At 40.4% G+C, this 17,985-nt stretch overlaps 1 pseudogene; it reads right to left on the minus strand.

The window, feature by feature from the left end:
- Positions 1-16,268: 16,268 nt before the first annotated feature.
- LOC110291595 (heterogeneous nuclear ribonucleoprotein A3 pseudogene) lies at positions 16,269-17,323 on the minus strand (annotated as a pseudogene).
- Positions 17,324-17,985: the final 662 nt, after the last annotated feature.

The raw sequence follows: 17,985 nt of genomic DNA on the forward strand, positions 1-17,985 counted from the left end.
AGATGGCTCAGTGGGTAAGAGCACCCGACTGCTTTTCCGAAGGTCCAGAGTTCAACTCCCAGCAACCACATGGTGGCTCACAACCATCCATAACGAGATCTGGCGCCCTCTACTGGACTGTCTGAAGACAGCTACAGTGTACTTACATATAATAAATAAATAAATCTTTCATCAATTGATAGATCAGGGAAACAGAAACTAAACAGGGATACAGTGAAACTAACAGAAGTTATGAAAAAATGGATTTAACAGATATCTACAGAACATTTTATCCTAAAACAAAAGGATATACTTTCTTCTCCGCACCTCATGGTACCTTCTCCAAAATTGACCATATAATTGGTCACAAAACAGGCCTCAACAGATACAAAAATATTGAAATTGTGCCATGCATCCTATCAGATCACCATGGACTAAGGCTGATCTTCAATAACAACATAAATAACAGAAAACAAACATTCATGTGGAAACCAAACAAGACTCTTCTCAATGATACCTTGGTCAAAGAAGGAATAAAGAAAGAAATTAAAGACTTTTTAGAGTTTAATGAAAATGAAGCCACAACATACCCAAAGTTATGGGACACAATGAAAGCATTTCTAAGAGGGAAACTCATAGCTCTGAGTGCCTCCAAAAAGAAATTAGAGAGAGCACACACAAGCAGCCTGACAACACACCTAAAAGCTCTAGAACAAAAGGAAGCAAATTTACCCAACAGGCATATACAGCAGGAAATAATCAAACTCAGGGACGAAATCAACCAAGTGGGAACAAGAAGAACTATTCAAAGAATCAACCAAATGAGTAGCTGGTTCTTTGAGAAAATCAACAAGATAGATAAACCCTTAGCCAGACTCACTAGAGGGCACAGGGCCAGCATCCTAATTAACAAAATCAGAAATGAAAAGGGAGACATAACAACAAATCCCGAAGAAATCCAAACACCATCAGATCCTTCTACAAAAGGCTATACTCAACAAAACTGGAAAACCTGGATGAAATGGACAAATTTCTAGACAGATACCAGGTACTAAAGTGAAATCAGGATCAGGTTAATGATCTGAACAGTCCTATATCCCCTAAAGAAATAGAAGCCATCGTCAATAGTCTCCCAACCATAAAAAGGCCAGGACCAGATGGGTTTAGTGCAGAGTTCTATCAGACCTTCAAAGAAGATTTAATTCCAGTTCTTCACAAACCATTCCACAAAATAGAAGCAGAAGGTACTCTACCCAATTCATTCTATGAAGTAACAATTACTTTGATACCTAAACCACAGAAAGACCCAACAAAGATAGTGAACTTCAGACCAATTTCCTTATGAATATCGATGCAAAAATCCTCAATAAAATTCTCGCTAACCGAATCTAAGAACACATCAAAACAGTCATCCATCCTGACCAAGTAGGTTTCATTCCAGGGATGCAGAGATGGTTTAATATACGGAAATACATCAACATAATCCACTATATAAACAAACTCAAAGACAAAAACCACATGATCATCTCGTTAGATGTTGAGAAAGCATTTTAAAAAATCCAACACCCATTCATGATAAAAGTCTTGGAAAGATCAGGAATTCAAGGCCCATACCTAAACATGATAAAAGCAATCTATAGCAAACCAGTAGCCAACATCAAAGTAAATGGAGAGAAGCTGGCAGCTTTGCCACTAAAATCAGGGACTAGACAACACTGCCCACGTTCTCCCTACCTTTTCAATATAGTATTCAAAGTCCTATCCAGAGCAATTCGACAACAAAAGGAGGTCAAGGGAATTCAAACTGGAAATGAAGAAGTCAAAATATCACTTTTTGCAGATGATATGTTAGTATATATAAGTGACCCTATAAATTCTACCAGAGAACTCTTAAACCTGATAAAAAGCTTCAATGAAGTAGATGGATATAAAATTTACTCAAACAAGTCAATGGCCTATCTCTACACAAAGGATAAACAGGTGAAGAAAGAAATTAGGGAAATAACACCCTTCTCAATAGTCACAAATAATATAAAATACCTTGGCGTGACTCTAACAAAGGAAGTGAAAGATCTGTATGATAACAACTTCAAGTCTCTGAAGAAAGAAATTAAAGAAGATCTCAGAAGATGGAAAGATCTCCCATGCTCATGGATTGGCAGGATCAATATAGTAAAAATGGCTATCTTGCCAAAAGCAATCTACTGATTCAATGTAATCCACATCAAAATTCCAACACAATTTTTCAATGAATTAGAAAGGGCAATCTGCAAATTCATCTGGAATAACAAAAAACCTAGGATAGCAAAAACTCTTCTCAAGGATAAAAGAACCTCTGGTGGAATCACCATGCCTGACCTAAAGCTGTATTACAAAGCAATTGTGATAAAAACTGCATGGTACTGGAATAGGAAAAGACAAGTAGACAAATGGAATAGAATTGAAGACCCAGAAATTATCCCACACACCTATGGTCACTTGATCTTTGACAAGGGAGCTAAAACCATCTAGTGGAAAAAGGACAGCTTTTTCAACAAATGGTGCTGGCACAACTGGCAGTTAACATGTAGAAGAATGCGGAATTGATCCATTCCTATATCCTTGTACTAAGGTCAAATCTAAGTGGATCAAGGAACTCCACATAAAACTAGAGACAGTGAAACTTATAGAGAAGAAAATGGGGAAAAGCCTCTAAGACATGGGGGAAAAATTCCTGAATAGAAGAGCAATGGCTTGTACTGTAAGATTGAGAATCGATAAATGGGACTTCATAAAATTGTAAAGCATCTGTAAGGCAAAAGACACCATCAATAAGACAAAAAGGCCACAAACAGATTGGGAAAGGATCTTTACCTATCCTAAATCAGATAGGGGACTAACATCCAAAATATATAAAGAACTCAAGAAGGTGGACTCCAAAAAAATCAAATAACCCCATTAAAAATGGGGTGCAGAGCTTAACAAAGAATTCTCACCTGAGGAATATTGAACGGCTGGGAAGCACCTGAAAAAAATGTTCAGCATCCTTAATCATCAGGGAAATGCAAATCAAAACAATGCTGAGATTCTACCACACACCAGTCAGAATGGCTAAGTTCAAAAATTCAGGTGACAGCAGATGCTGGCGAGGATGTGGAGAAAGAGGAACACTCCTTCATTGTTGCTGGGATTGCAAGCTTGTAAAACCACTCTGGAAATCAGTCTGGCGGTTCCTCAGAAAATTGGACATAGTACCACTGGAGGATCCCGCAATACCTCTCCTGGGCATATATCTAGAAGATGTTCCAACTGGTAAAAAGGACACATGCTCCACTATGTTCATAGCAGCCTTATTCATGATAGCCAGAAGCTGGAAAGAACCCAGATGTCCCTTAACAGAGGAATGGATACAGAAAATGTGGTACATTTACACAATGGGGTACTCCTCAGCTATTAAAAACAATAAATGTATGAAATTCTTAGGCAAATGAATGGATCTGGAGGATATCATCCTGAGTGATGTAACCAAATCACAAAAGAACTCACATGGTATGGACTCACTGATAAGTGGATTTTAGCCTAGAAACTTAGACTAACCGAGATTCAATTTTCAAAACACACGAAAGTCAAGAAGAAGGAAGACCAAAGTGTGGATACTTCATTTCTCTTGGAATGGGGAACAAAATACCCAAGGAGGGAGTTACAGAAACAAAGTGTGGAGCTGACATGTAAGGAAGGAAGGACCATCCAGAGACTGCCCCACATGGGGATCCACCCCATAAACAGCCACCAAATCAGACACTATTGCATATGCCAGCATGATTTTGCTGACAGGACCCTGATATAGCTCTCTCTTGTGAGGCTATGCCAGTGCCTGGCAAATACAGACATGGATCCTCACAGTCAACTATTGGATGGAACACAGGGCCCCCAATGGATTAGCTAGAGAAAATACCCCAGGAGGTAAAGTGGTCTGCAACCCTATAGGATGGACAACTATATGAACTAACCAGTACCCCTAGAGATCGTGTGTCTAACCGCATGTGTAGCAGAAAATGACCTTTTTGGCCATCAATGGGAGGAGATGCCCTTGGTCTTGCTAAGATTATATGCTCCAGTACAGAGGAATGCCAGGGTCAGGAAGCTGGAGTGGGTGGGTTGGAGAGCAGGGCAGGGGGCGGGGGTTACAGGGGACTTTCAGGATAACATTTGAAATGTAAATGAAGAAAATATCTAATAAAAACTTTTTAATATTTCAAAAAAAGTGTTTACAATTCTATATCTGAATTATGTTCTGATTCTAATTCGTATTACCATCTGAAAACTATTCTTTCTATATTATCTTCCTCAATGTTGAACACCTTGAGTTTCATTATGATACTATAATTAGTCTTCAACTGTGTCAGAAATCTGAGAATGAATTAAATGTTACCTGAAGGTATAGGAAGCAAAGCACTGAGCTTCTGAAACTTAACCAATTTGCAGAGACTGCTGGCTGCCTAGGCAGTCCCATATTCCTCAAATGTTGGAACATCAGTCTTCAGCTTTCTGGCCCAGACCCATCTAACAAACTGTGAAATGAGGCAGGAACTATGAAGGATTTGTCTACTCTGTCTTGGCAGAGCTAAACTGTCAACTACCTTGCCTTGTGTATCCTTTCTTGGATGATAATTATTTTTTTGTCTGTAGACAAATAGGGTAATTTTTGTTTAGGTGCTATTTTGCCACAACTGCAGCAACTCCATATGGAGGTTTTGATGCTCAATTTCTTCTTTGAACCAAGAAGGGGGTACTATCAGGAGGAGACATGTCTCTAGTAAATGATCCGAAATAATGAGTCAATTTATTTAATGTTATAGTATGTGGATTTCTGATGTTTTTGAAGACTATCTATATAAAATATATCTGAATTGTTGAATTGTGACTGTTTTTTAATTATTTCTAATTGAATATTGTAGAATGCACCTTAATATAATTAGATCAGAATCTAATATAACCATGAGTTTATTACCTGGTCCTTCACTTGCATTACTTAATCTTCCTAAACAGTTTGTATTAGCAGTTATTAGAAGGACTTGGTCTAAGCCTTGCATTCTTTTTCTTTTCATTTTTTTCTTAGATATTTTCTTTATATACATTTCAAATGTTATCCTGAAAGTTCCCTATACCCTCCCCCGACCCTGCTGCCCTACCCACCCACTCCCAATTCTTTTTTTTTTTTAGATTGCACAAGTTTATTCTTTTTTTTTTTTTTTTTTTTTAGTTTTAAGTTTAGGTTCATTTTTTTAACAGTGGGGTAAAACTTACATTATATAGTTATCACAAAATGTAATTAATGACTACTGACCCATACTGGACATCTATGTCAGAACAAAGAAACAGTTTTCCCTGAGTCGAGCTGAGGAGGGAATTGAAGTTATTTACAATAGATTGAATTTGAGGCAGCTGTGCCACTGAAAAGCTACCTGTGAATGAATGACTCAGCAACGGCATTCCTGGAGTTCACTGTACAGCTTGCAGGCAGTTCTTCTGAGGAGTTCCTTCTCCTTCAGTGGTCTTAGGTATGGTGGCACTATTTCATGTGTCTTGAACAGAAAGAGAAAAAGCTTGCTGTTCTTATTTCACAGTGCTTCCTTCCTGCAGATGTGGTAGGACTGTCTTAGTTCTTGTTGCTATACACCCTCCCAGACTTTCAGTACCTAGTGCTGAGTTACACCAATATCACAACAACAGGAAGTTTCTTTCCATTTCTTTTTTTTTTTTTTTGATTTTTAATATTTTTATTACATATTTTCCTCAATTACATTTCCAATGCTATCCCAAAAGTCCCCCATAGCGCCCCCCACTTCCCTACCCACCCATTCCCATTCTTTTGGCCCTGGCATTCCCCTATATTGGGGCATATAAAGTTTGCAAGTCCAATGGGCCTCTCTTTCCATTGATGGCCGACTAGTCCATCTTTCGATACATATGCAGCTAGAGACAAGAGCTCCGGGGTTCTGGTTAGTACATCATGTTGTTCCAACAATAGGGTTGCAGATCCCTTTAGCTCCTTGGGTACTTTCTCTAGCTTCTCCATTGGGAGCCCTGTGATACATCCAATAGCTGACTATGAACATCCACTCCTGTGTTTGCTAGGCCCCGGCATCATCTCACAAGAGACAGCTATATTTGGGTCCTTTCAGCAAAATCTTGCTAGTGTATGCAATGGTGTCAGCGTTTAGAAGCTGATTATGGGATGGATCCCTGGATACGGCAGTCTCTAAATGGTCCATCCTTTCATCACAGCTACGAACTTTGTCTCTGTAACTCCTTCCCTGGGTGTTTTGTTCCCAATTCTAAGAAGGTGCACAGTGTCCACACTTTGGTCTTCATTCTTCTTGAGTTTCATGCGTTTATCAAATTGTATCTTATATCTTGGGTATCCTAAGTTTTGGGCTAATATCCACTTATCAGTGAATACATATTGTGTGAGTTCTTTTGTGATTGTGTTACTTCACTCAAGATGATGCCCTCCAGGTCCATCCATTTGGCTAGGAATTTCATAAATTCATTCTTTTTAATAGCTGAGTAGTACTCCATTGTGTAAATGTACCATAATTTCTGTATCCATTCCTCTGTTGAGAGACATCTGGGTTCTTTCCAGCTTCTGGCTATTATAAATAGGGCTGCTATGAACATAGTGGAGCATGTGTCCTTTTTACCGGTTGGGACATCTTCTGGATATATGCCCAGGAGAGGTATTGCTGGATCCTCCGGTAGTACTATGTCCAATTTTCTGAGGAACCGCCAGACTGATTTCCAGAGTGGTTGTACAAGCTTGCAATCCCACCAACAATGGAGGAGTGTTCCTCTTTCTCCACATCCTCGCCAGCATCTGCTGTCACCTGAATTTTTGATCTTAGCCATTCTGACTGGTGTGAGGTGGAATCTCAGGGTTGTTTTGATTTGCATTTCCCTGATGATTAAGGATGTTGAACATTTTTTCAGGTGCTTCTCTGCCATTCGGTATTCCTCAGGTGAGAATTCTTTGTTCAGTTCTGAGCCCCATTTTTTAATGGGGTTATTTGACTTTCTGGAGTCCACCTTCTTGAGTTCTTTATATATATTGGATATTAGTCCCTTATCTGATTTAGGATAGGTGAAGATCCTTTCCCAATCTGTTGGTGGTTTTTTTGTCTTATTGATGGTGTCTTTAGCCTTGCAGAAGCTTTGTAGTTTCATGAGGTCCCACTTGTCAATTCTCGATCTTGCAGCACAAGCCATTACTGTTCTATTCAGGAATTTTTCCCCTGTGCCCATATCTTCAAGGCTTTTCCCCACTTTCTCCTCTATAAGTTTCAGTGTCTCTGGTTTTATGTGAAGTTCCTTGATCCACTTAGACTTGACCTTAGTACAAGGAGATAGGAATGGATCGATTCGCATTCTTCTACATGTTAACAACCAGTTGTGCCAGCACCATTTGTTGAAAATGCTGTCTTTCTTCCACTGGATGTTTTTAGCTCCCTTGTCGAAGATCAAGTGACCATAGGTGTGTGGGTTCATTTCTGGGTCTTCAATTCTATTCCATTGGTCTATTTGTCTGTCACTATACCAGTACCATGCAGTTTTTATCACAATTGCTCTGTAGTAGAGCTTTAGGTCCAGCATGGTGATTCCACCAGAGGTTCTTTTATCCTTGAGAAGAGTTTTTGCTATCCTAGGTTTTTTGTTATTCCAGATGAATTTGCAGATTGCACTTTCTAATTCGTTGAAGAATTGATTTGGAATTTTGATGGGGATTGCATTGAATCTGTAGATTGCTTTTGGCAAGATAGCCATTTTTACAATGTTGATCCTGCCAATCCATGAGCATGGGAGATCTTTCCATCTTCTGAGATCTTCTTTAATTTCTTTCTTCAGAGACTTGAAGTTTTTATTATACAGATCTTTCACTTCCTTAGTTAGAGTCACACCAAGATATTTTATATTATTTGTGACTATTGAGAAGGGTGTTGTTTCCCTAATTTCTTTCTCAGCCTGTTTATTCTTTGTGTAGAGAAAGGCCATTGATTTGTTTGAGTTAATTTTATATCCAGCTACTTCACCGAAGCTGTTTATCAGGCTTAGGAGTTCTCTGGTGGAATTTTTAGGGTCACTTATATATACTATCATATCATCTGCAAAGAGTGATATTTTGACTTCATCTTTTCCAATTTGTATCCCTTTGATCTCCTTTTGTTGTCGAATTGCTCTGGCTAGGACTTCAAGTACAATGTTGAATAGGTATGGAGAAAGTGGACAGCCTTGTCTAGTCCCTGATTTTAGAGGGATTGCTTCAAGCTTCTCACCATTTACTTTGATGTTGGCTACTGGTTTGCTGTAGATTGCTTTTATCATGTTTAGGTATGGGCCTTGAATTCCTGATCTTTCCAAGACTTTTATCATGAATGGGTTTTGGATCTTGTCAAATGCTTTTTCCGCATCTAACGAGATGACCATGTGGTTTTTGTCTTTGAGTTTGTTTATATACTGGATTACGTTGATGGATTTCTGTATATTGAACCATCCCTGCATCCCTGGGATGAAACCTACTTGGTCAGGATGGATGATTGTTTTGATGTGTTCTTGGATTCGGTTAGCAAGAACTTTATTGAGGATTTTTGCATCAATATTCATAAGGGATATTGGTCTGAAGTTTTCTATCTTTGTTGGGTCTTTTTGTGGTTTAGGTATCAGAGTAATTGTGGCTTCATAGAATGAGTTGGGTAGAGTACCTTCTGTTTCTATTTTGTGGAATAGTTTGTGAAGAACTGGGATTAGATCTTCTTTGAAGGTCTGATAGAACTCTGCACTAAACCCATCTGGTCCTGGGCTTTTTTTAGTTGGGAGACTATTAATGACTGCTTCTATTTCTTTGGGGGATATAGGGCTGTTTAGATCATTAACCTGATCTTGATTCAACTTTGGTACCTGGTATCTGTCTAGGAACTTCTCCATTTCATCCAGGTTCTCCAGTTTTGTTGAGTATAGCCTTTGGTAGAAGGATCTGATGGTGTTTTGGATGTCTTCAGGATCTGTTGTTATGTCTCCTTTTTCATTTCTGATTTTGTTAATTAGGATGCTTTCCCTGTGCCCTCTAGTGAGTCTGGCTAAGGGTTTATCTATCTTGTTGATTTTCTCAAAGAACCAGCTCCTTGATTGGTTGATTCTTTGAATAGTTTTTCTTGTTTCCACTTGGTTGATTTCACCCCTGAGTTTGATTATTTCCTGCCGTCTACTCCTCTTGGGTGAATTTGCTTCCTTTTGTTCTAGTGCTTTTAGGTGTGTTGTCAAGCTGCTAATGTGTGCTCTCTCTAGTTTCCTTTTGGAGGCACTCAGAGCTATGAGTTTTCCTCTTAGAAATGCTTTCATTGCGTCCCATAAGTTTGGGTATGTTGTGGCTTCATTTTCATTGAACTCTAAAAAGTCCTTAATTTCTTTCTTTATTCCTTCCTTGACCAAGGTATCATTGAGAAGAGTGTTGTTCAGTTTCCACGTGAAGGTTGGCTTTCTATTATTTATTTTGTTATTGAAGATCAGCCTTAGTCCATGGTGATCTGATAGGATGCATGGGACAATTTCAATATTTTTGTATCTGTTGAGGCCTGCTTTGTGACCAATTATGTGGTCAATTTTGGAGAAGGTACCATGAGGTGCTGAGAAGAAGGTATATCCTTTTGTTTTAGGATAGAATGTTCTGTAGATATCTGCCAGATCCATTTGATTCATAATTTCTCTTAGTTTCTGTGTCCCTGTTTAGTTTCTGTTTCCATGATCTGTCCATTGGTGAAAGTGGTGTGTTGAAGTCTCCCACTATTATTGTATGAGGTGCAATGTGTGCTTTGAGATTTACTAAAGTTTCTTTAATGAATGTGGCTGCCTTTGTATTTGGAGCATAGATATTCAGGATTGATAGTTCCTCTTGGAGGATTTTACCTTTGATGAGTATGAGGTGTCCCTCCCTGTCTTTTTTAATGACTTTGGGTTGGAAGTCAATCTTATCAGATATTAGAATGGCTACTCCAGCTTGTTTCTTCATGCCATTTGCTTGGAAAATTGTTTTCCATCCTTTCATTCTGAGGTAGTGTCTATCCTTTTCTCTGAGATGAGTTTCCTGTAAGCAGCAAAATGTTGGGTCTTGTTTGTGTAGCCAGTTTGTTAGTCTATGTCTTTTTATAGGGGAGTTGAGTCCATTGATATTAAGAGATATTAAGGAAAAGTAATTGTTGTTTCCTGTTATTTTTGTTGTTAAAGTTGGCATTTTGTTCTTGTGGCTGTCTTCTTTTAGGTTTGTTGAGGGATTACCTTCTTGTTGTTTCTAGGGCGTGGTTCCTGTCCTTGTATTGGTTTTTTTCTGTTATTATCCTTTGAAGGGCTGGATTCGTGGGGAGATAATGTGTGAATTTGGTTTTGTCGTGGAATACTTTGGTTTCTCCTTCTATGTTAATTGAGAGTTTGGCTGGGTATAGTAGCCTGGGCTGGAATTTGTGTTCTTTTAGTGTCTGTATAACATCCGTCCAGGATCTTCTGGCTTTCATAGTCTCTGGTGAAAAATCTGGTGTAATTCTGATAGGCTTGCCTTTATATGTTACTTGGCCTTTTTCTCTTACTGCTTTTAGTATTCTATCTTTATTTAGAGCATTTGTTGTTCTGATTATTATGTGTTGGGAGGTATTTCTTTTCTGGTCCAGTCTATTTGGAGTTCTGTAGGCTTCTTGTATGTTCATGGGCATCTCTTTCTTTAGATTTGGGAAGTTTTCTTCTATAATTTTGTTGAAGATGTTTGCTGGTCCTTTGAGTTGAAAATCTTCATTCTCATCCACTCCTATTATCCGTAGGTTTGGTCTTCTCATTGTGTCCTGTATTTCTTGGATGTTTTGAGTTAGGATCTTTTTGCATTTCACATTTTCCTTGATTGTTGTGCCGATGTTCTCTATGGAATCTTCTGCACCTGAGATTCTCTCTTCCATCTCTTGTATTCTGTTGCTGATGCTCGTATCTATGGTTCCAGATTTCTTTCCTAGGGTTTCTATCTCTAGTGTTGCCTCATTTTGGGTTTTCTTTATTGTGTCTACTTCCCTTTTTAGGTCTAGTATGGTTTTGTTCATTTCCATCATCTGTTTGGATGTGTTTTCCTGTTTTTCTGTAAGGACTTCTACCTGTTTGATTATGTTATCGTGTTTTTCTTTAAGGATTTGTAACTCTTTAGCAGTGTTCTCCTGCAATTCTTTAAGGGATTTTTGTGCTTCCTCTTTATTGTCTTCTGCCTGTTTAGCAGTGTTCTCCTGCATTTCTTTAAGTGTGTTATTAAAGTCCTTCTTGAAGTCCTCTATCATCATCAGGAGATATGCTTTTAAATCCGTGTCTAGCTTTTCCGGTGTGTTGGGGTGCCCTGGACTGGGCGAAGTGGGGGTGCTGGGTTCTGATGATGGTGAGTGGTCTTGGTTTCTGTTAGTAAGATTATTATGTTTACCTTTCGCCATCTGGTAATCTCTGGGGTTAGTTTTTATCGTTGTCACTGTTTAAAGATTGGAGCAGAAGCTGTGTTCCACTCACCAGCAGTCCCAAAATCCTGCGGCGGGGGTCGTGGGTAGCTGGCGGTACCCTGGTGCTGGTCCAGCCGGAAGAGGCCTGTGGTCCTACTCAGGCCGTTTTTCTGCTTCCCTAACTAATGCAGTCTCTGGTCCAGCGTGCAATTGGATTGGAGCAGAAGCTGTGTTCCACTCTCCAGAAGTCTTAAGATCCTGTGGCGGGTGTTGTGGGTAGCTTGTGAGTGTCCGCCCCAGCTGCCCCGGTGCTTTTCTGACCGGAAGAGGGTTGTGGCCCTATGTAGGCCGGATTTCTCTCTCCCCAACCAGAGCAGTCTCAGGTCCCGCGTGATTGGACTGGAGCAGAAGCTGTGTTCCACTCACCAGCAGTCCCAAAATCCTGCGGCGGGGGTCGTGGGTAGCTGGTGGGTGTCAGGCAATCCTGCGCTCCCGCTACCCAGGCGCTGATCCAGCCGGATGACGCCTGTGGTCCTACTCAGGCTGGTTTCTGCTTCCCTAACTAATGCAGTCTCAGGTTCCGCGCAATTGGATTGGAGCAGATCAGCTTGGGTTTTCTTGTATTTGTATGTATTAATTGATTTTTATTTTCACCTCGAGGTTTCTATGCTTGATTCCTCACCTACATAACATATTCCAAATGTTTTACTCATTCAAGTCCTTCCTGTGTTCTTTGAATATGATTATGATTATAATTGTTCCTTTGAGTTGAACGTCTTAGATGTTAGGTTTTCCTTGGTGAACATCTGTCTTAGTCAGGGTTTCTATTCCTGTACAAACATGATCAAGAATCAAGTTAGGGAGGAAAGGGTTTATTCAGCTTACACTTCCACTTTGCTGTTCATCACTAAAGGATGTCAGGACTGGAACTCAAGCAGGTCAGGAAGCAGGAGCTGATGCAGAGGCCATGGAGGGATGTTCCTTACTGGCTTGCTTCCCCTGGCTTGCTCAGCTTGTTCTCTTATAGAACCCAAGACTGTCAGCCCATGGATGGCACCACTCACAATGGGCCCTCCCCTCCTTGATCAGCAAGTGAGAAAATACTCCACAGCTGGATCTCTTGGAGGCACTTCCCCAACTGAAGCTCCTTTCTATGTGATAACTCCAGCCTGTGTCAAGTTGACACACAAAACCAGCCAGTATACCATCATTATGGGATTAATGATTTTGTAGAAGACATACTTTATTGTTTTTCTGCATTGCTTGGTTTTGGACGATGACATGTAGGCATTTAGAGTTAGGATGTTGGTTGTGCCTTTTACTCTTTTCAACCCAACTGTCTACAATTTTGGGTCAGAGTGGTGGCCTGAGTGTCTTGGAGGAATCTCAATAGGATCTTTCCTATTGAAAATGGTCTGTTATGGGAACCACATGGAGAAGAACAGCTGAAGAAGAGTCTTATGGTGGGATAGATATCAGAGTCATGCCTGAAATACTGGCCCCTTACTGAACCTAGTGGTTAGGCCATGTGCAATGGGGTGGCTGGGAAGGTAACTAAAAGCAAGAAAGTGGATGAAGCTTGACTAAATGGAGGAGGTCCTTATTAGATTCACATGGAGTCAAGTAGCTGATGAGGGTTACTGTGAGTCTGCATTCTGCCCCACCTCTGGAGTGTGGAAGCTCAGCTGGAGAGATGAAAATCAGGAACCTAGACTGCTTTTATTTACCCTGCACCGCTGCCGCTGCCAGGTGTTGGACCTTAGGGACTCATGAGACACTGCTCATAGGGTGGGCAAACAAAGCCTAGGATGTGGGAGGCCGAAGCTGAGGTTCCCTGACTGGCCTGCATCAGTTGCAGCTGGAAAATTAGAGAGAAGTTAGGAACAAAGTGTCAGGATCCACAGGCCTGTGATGAGGCCGGGATCAAGTGCTGTCAAACTCCTAGACATCCAGGCACTTTTGGGTTGTGAAGAGTTGGAAATGGAATTACTGGCCCACCCCACCCCACCCCACCCCTGCCCCCAGCTGGTTGGGGACAAAAACAATGATGAGCCAGGGGCTGGGGAAATGGGAGCTCCTGCTTAGCTCATCAGAGAAAGTCTTTAGCTTAGTGAACGTTTTCTGGAAGCTCAGAGAGGCCTTCTGCGGGAGACTTAGGTAGTGGCTTAGTAGTTGAAGGCTTTCTCTGTCCTCACTGCAGCGATTCTTGATGAAAGGGACAGTCCTTGATTCCAAACTGTTTATTGATTGTTCACCATGGAAAATGGTTACATACCAATTCCTCAGGGTGGGCTAGAGATTAGATATCTTTTGCAAGGAGGAATATCCAGGAAGGGAAACTTATTGGCTAAACCCTCTCTCATTAGCATGGAGAGCTCAGTTTTGGGTTACATGAACACAGGTCATATTTCCTTATGTGGGAAGTGTGACAAGTGTTCTAGGCCAGAAATCTGGCAGGGAGCAGGGAGCCATCTCCCATCTCAGGTGGGTGCCTGGGTACTGGGAAGTCTGAACCTGATCAACCTACTAAGTTTCCTCACATGGTCCATTGTCACACAGGTTACTGAGGTAGGGGACTGGGCATATCCTAGCTGAGGAGAGAGGGTCCATTACTGGGACCTCAGTGGGTCAGGTCCTGTGGAGCAGTTTAGCTAGTGAAGGCTCCTAAGGTAAGACAGCGGGCAGGACTTGGCAGAGAAGAAGGGTTGCCTTACTGAGTCTGCAACAAACTGAGCCCCCAAACTGATAGGCCATAGTGGCACGCCATCTTCATTCAAGATATTATGTACTCTGGCATATTCAACCACATGAATTTCTTCAAATGCCCCTCATTTTCTGCCTTTTCTCACTAATGTACTTCCTATATATTACTCCTCCTTAAACTTTCATGTGATATATATATATACATATGAGAAATATCTCATATGAAATATGAGAAAATATCTGATATTTGTCTTTTTGGGTCAGATTATTTTGTTTAGCATGGTAGTTTCCACTTCTATCTACATTCTTCACAAATACATGACTTCATTATTTTTTATAGATGATAAAAGTTATGTGTGTGACATCATCTGTATTCATTTCTTTCTCTCTCCCTCTCTCTCTTTCTCTTTTAAGACTTTGCTTATGTATATAATTGTTTTACCTGCATGTACATGCACCATTTATATGCTATGTGCCCACAGAGGTCAGAAGTGGTGCTAGAGCTCCTGAAGCTGGAGTTACAGATGGTTGTGAGCCACCATGTGGGTGCTGAGAAACCTGGGTCTACTACAAGAGCAGCACGTGCTCTTAATGTTTTTCTCATCTCTAAACTATTCATCTCTTGACTGTTACTGGGCACCTAAGCTAAGACTGTAACTTGGGTATTGGAAAATGTCTACAATAAAATGAATGTGCAGCTCTCTCTGTTGTACACTAACTTAGACTCCTTTAGGTATATTCCCAGAGTGGTATCACTGTATATTAGGATATTAGAATATTCTTTTCATATTAGCATAGTACTTTTCAACTAGCAGCACATAAATATTTCATCTTTCCCTGTATCTTTAGCAGCTCTGTTGTTTTCTTATTGATAGCTATCTAGCTGGGGAAAGTAGTTTCTTTCTTTAAAAAATAGTACAATTCATTTTATTGTATCTATGTGTTTGCCATAAATTTTCCATGTTTTCTTCCAGTATTTTTATAGTTTCATGTATTATATTTAAGTCTTTATCTTAAACTTTATTTTTATATGTGATATAAAATGAGGTTCTACTTTCATTCTTATGCATAGTATACAGTTATACCAATATTATTTAATGTAATGATTTGTCCTTTCACTATTTTGTGTTCTTGGTATTTCAAAAATTAGTTCACCATAAATGAATATGTTTATCTTGCCCCATTACTCTCAGTGTATTTCCAATTATTTTCTTTTGCTCCCTTGCCTAACTTTTCTGACAAGGACTTGGAACACAGTGTCAGGCAGACCTCGCAAAGGCTTTCCTTGCTTTGTTCTTGCTCTTAAGAGAAGCTCTAGTTGCATATGTAGCAGAGGATGGCTTAGTGGGAGGAGAGGCCCTTGGTCTTGTGAAGATCATATGCCCCAGTACAGGGGAATGCCAGTGCCAGGAAGTGGGAGTGGGCGGGTTGGGAAGCAGGGCAGGGGGAGGGTATAAGGGGCTTTGGGGATAACATTTGAAATGTAAATGAAGAAAATATCTAATAAAAAAAAGAAAGAGAAGCTCTCAATCTTTGCACACTGAGTGTGACATGAACTGTGCTGTATGTGTTACATGTGGCGTCTGTTATGTTGAGGTACTTTCCTTCTGGACTGTATCCAATGATAGTTTTAAATTTTTGTTATGCTTATTTATTTATTTTTTATGTGCCTGTAGGGAGGGTGCATGACTCCATGACACTGCATATTTTATTTATTTATTTATTTTTTTAAAGTTAAAATTTCCTTAATTTTTTATTCCTGGTACCACTACCACAATTTACAGGGCAATATACCTGATGTAATGAAAAGAAAAAGAAAAAGACGAAGCTACAACAGATAAAAGACCTCAGGAATGTACATCTAATTGTCACTACATTGCATTAATCAATAGCTGCACTTTTTGCAAACTGTGGCTATGACAGTCCTGAACAAGAAGGGTTTCCTGTTTAAGCTGCAGTAACTTTTCTGACTATGGATCATCGTTCCTTCTGTGGCAGATTTTTACAGTTCCTCTAATGCATTTGGGACGACTGTCTCAAAGTAACCTGCAGCTTTCCTGACAACTCCTCGCTCTCTCTCCTGCTAAGAACTGTTTTATTTTAAAACCTTTTGCTACCATATCTACCACTTCCATCTCCAGATCCATAGCCACCACCATAGGGACTGCCTGAGCTTCTTCCACCAAAAACTGCCCCCCTTCATGGGTCCATAATTTGATTGTTGCTGTCCACTATAATTTCCAAAGTCATTATAGTTTCCACCACCACCATAGTCACCTCCACCAAAATTTCCTCCTTCATTGTAACCATCATATCCTCCTCCTCCACCACCATATCCATCACCCTCGTTTCCATATCCTGGTCCACCACCTCCATAACCTCCTCTACTACTGTAACCAGGACCACCACCATAGTTGCCACCATCACCTCCAAATCCATTATATCCACCATCACCACCTCCATAACTACCTCTGCTGCCACCACCTCCACCACCATAGCCACCTCTTCCACCAAAGTTCCCTCCACGACCAAAGTTTCCATCCACGACCCATAAAGTTGCCAGATCCACCTCCATGACCTCTCTGTGATCCAGCAGACTGTATCTCTTGTTTAGAAAGGGCCTTTTTCACCTCACAATTATGCCCATTAATAGTGTGGTATTTCTGAACAACAATTTTATCAACTGTGTCATGATCATCAAAGGTTACAAAAGCAAATCCTCTCTTTTTCCCACTCTGCCTGTCTTCCATAACCTCTATGGTTTCAATCTTGCCATACTTTTCAAAGTAGTCTCTCAGGTTATATTCTTCCGTATCCTCTTTAATACCACCAACAGAAATTTTCTTCATCGTTAAATGGGCACCAGGCTTTACAGAAACCTCTCTAGAAACAGCTCTCTTTGGTTCCACCACACGCCCATCAACCTTGTGTGGCTGAGCACATATTGCAGCATCCTCCTCTTCAACACAAGAGTAGATCACAAAACCAAAGCCTCTGGAACATTTTGTTTGGGGATATCTCATTACCACACAGTCTGTAAGTGTGCCCCATTTCTCAAAATGTTCTCTTAAACTATCATCTGTGGTTTCAAAGCTCAGACTGCCAATAAACAGCTTCCTCAGCTTCTCTGGTTCCTTTGGATCATGGCCCTCCATTTTGAGACCAGACTCGCCTCTTCCAACTAGAGTTCAATATGGGACCGAGAGTGACACTGCATATTTTAGTTAGGGTTTTTATTGCTGTGACAAAACATCATTAAGCAAGTTGGGGAGGAAAGGGTTTATTTGCCTTATACTTCCACATGGCTGTTAATCTCCAAAGGGAGTCAGGACAGGAACTCAAATATTCAGAAGCCTGGATTTAGAAGCCTTGGATGGGTGCTACTTACTGGCTGGCTTCCTATGACTTGCTCAGTCTGTTTTCTTATACAACCTAGGACTATTAGTCCAGGGATAGCACAATCCATAATGGGCTGGGCCCTCTCACATCAATCACTAATTGAGAAAATGCCTTAAAGCTGAATCTGTGAGGTATTTCCTCAACAGAGGCTCCTTTCTCTCTCATGATTCCAGCTAGTGTCAAGTTGACACAAAATTAGCCAATATATTGTATATGTAGAGATCAAAGAACAACTTGTGGGAATTGTTCTCTCCTTTCATCCTGTGGGTCCCAGGGATGGCACCCAGGTTGTTGGCCTTGGCTTCAAGTGCCTTTGCCTGCTGAGCCATCTTGAAGTTCCTAATGGGAGGCATTAGTCAAGAAAATATGTCAAACTTTGTTAAATAAGTGTTCTACATGAATTAATAGGATCATGTGG

This window comes from Mus caroli, unplaced genomic scaffold, assembly GCF_978045245.1.
Source record: "Mus caroli unplaced genomic scaffold, Mus_caroli_1 scaffold_3, whole genome shotgun sequence".
In the NCBI taxonomy this organism is placed as follows: domain Eukaryota; kingdom Metazoa; phylum Chordata; class Mammalia; order Rodentia; family Muridae; genus Mus; species Mus caroli.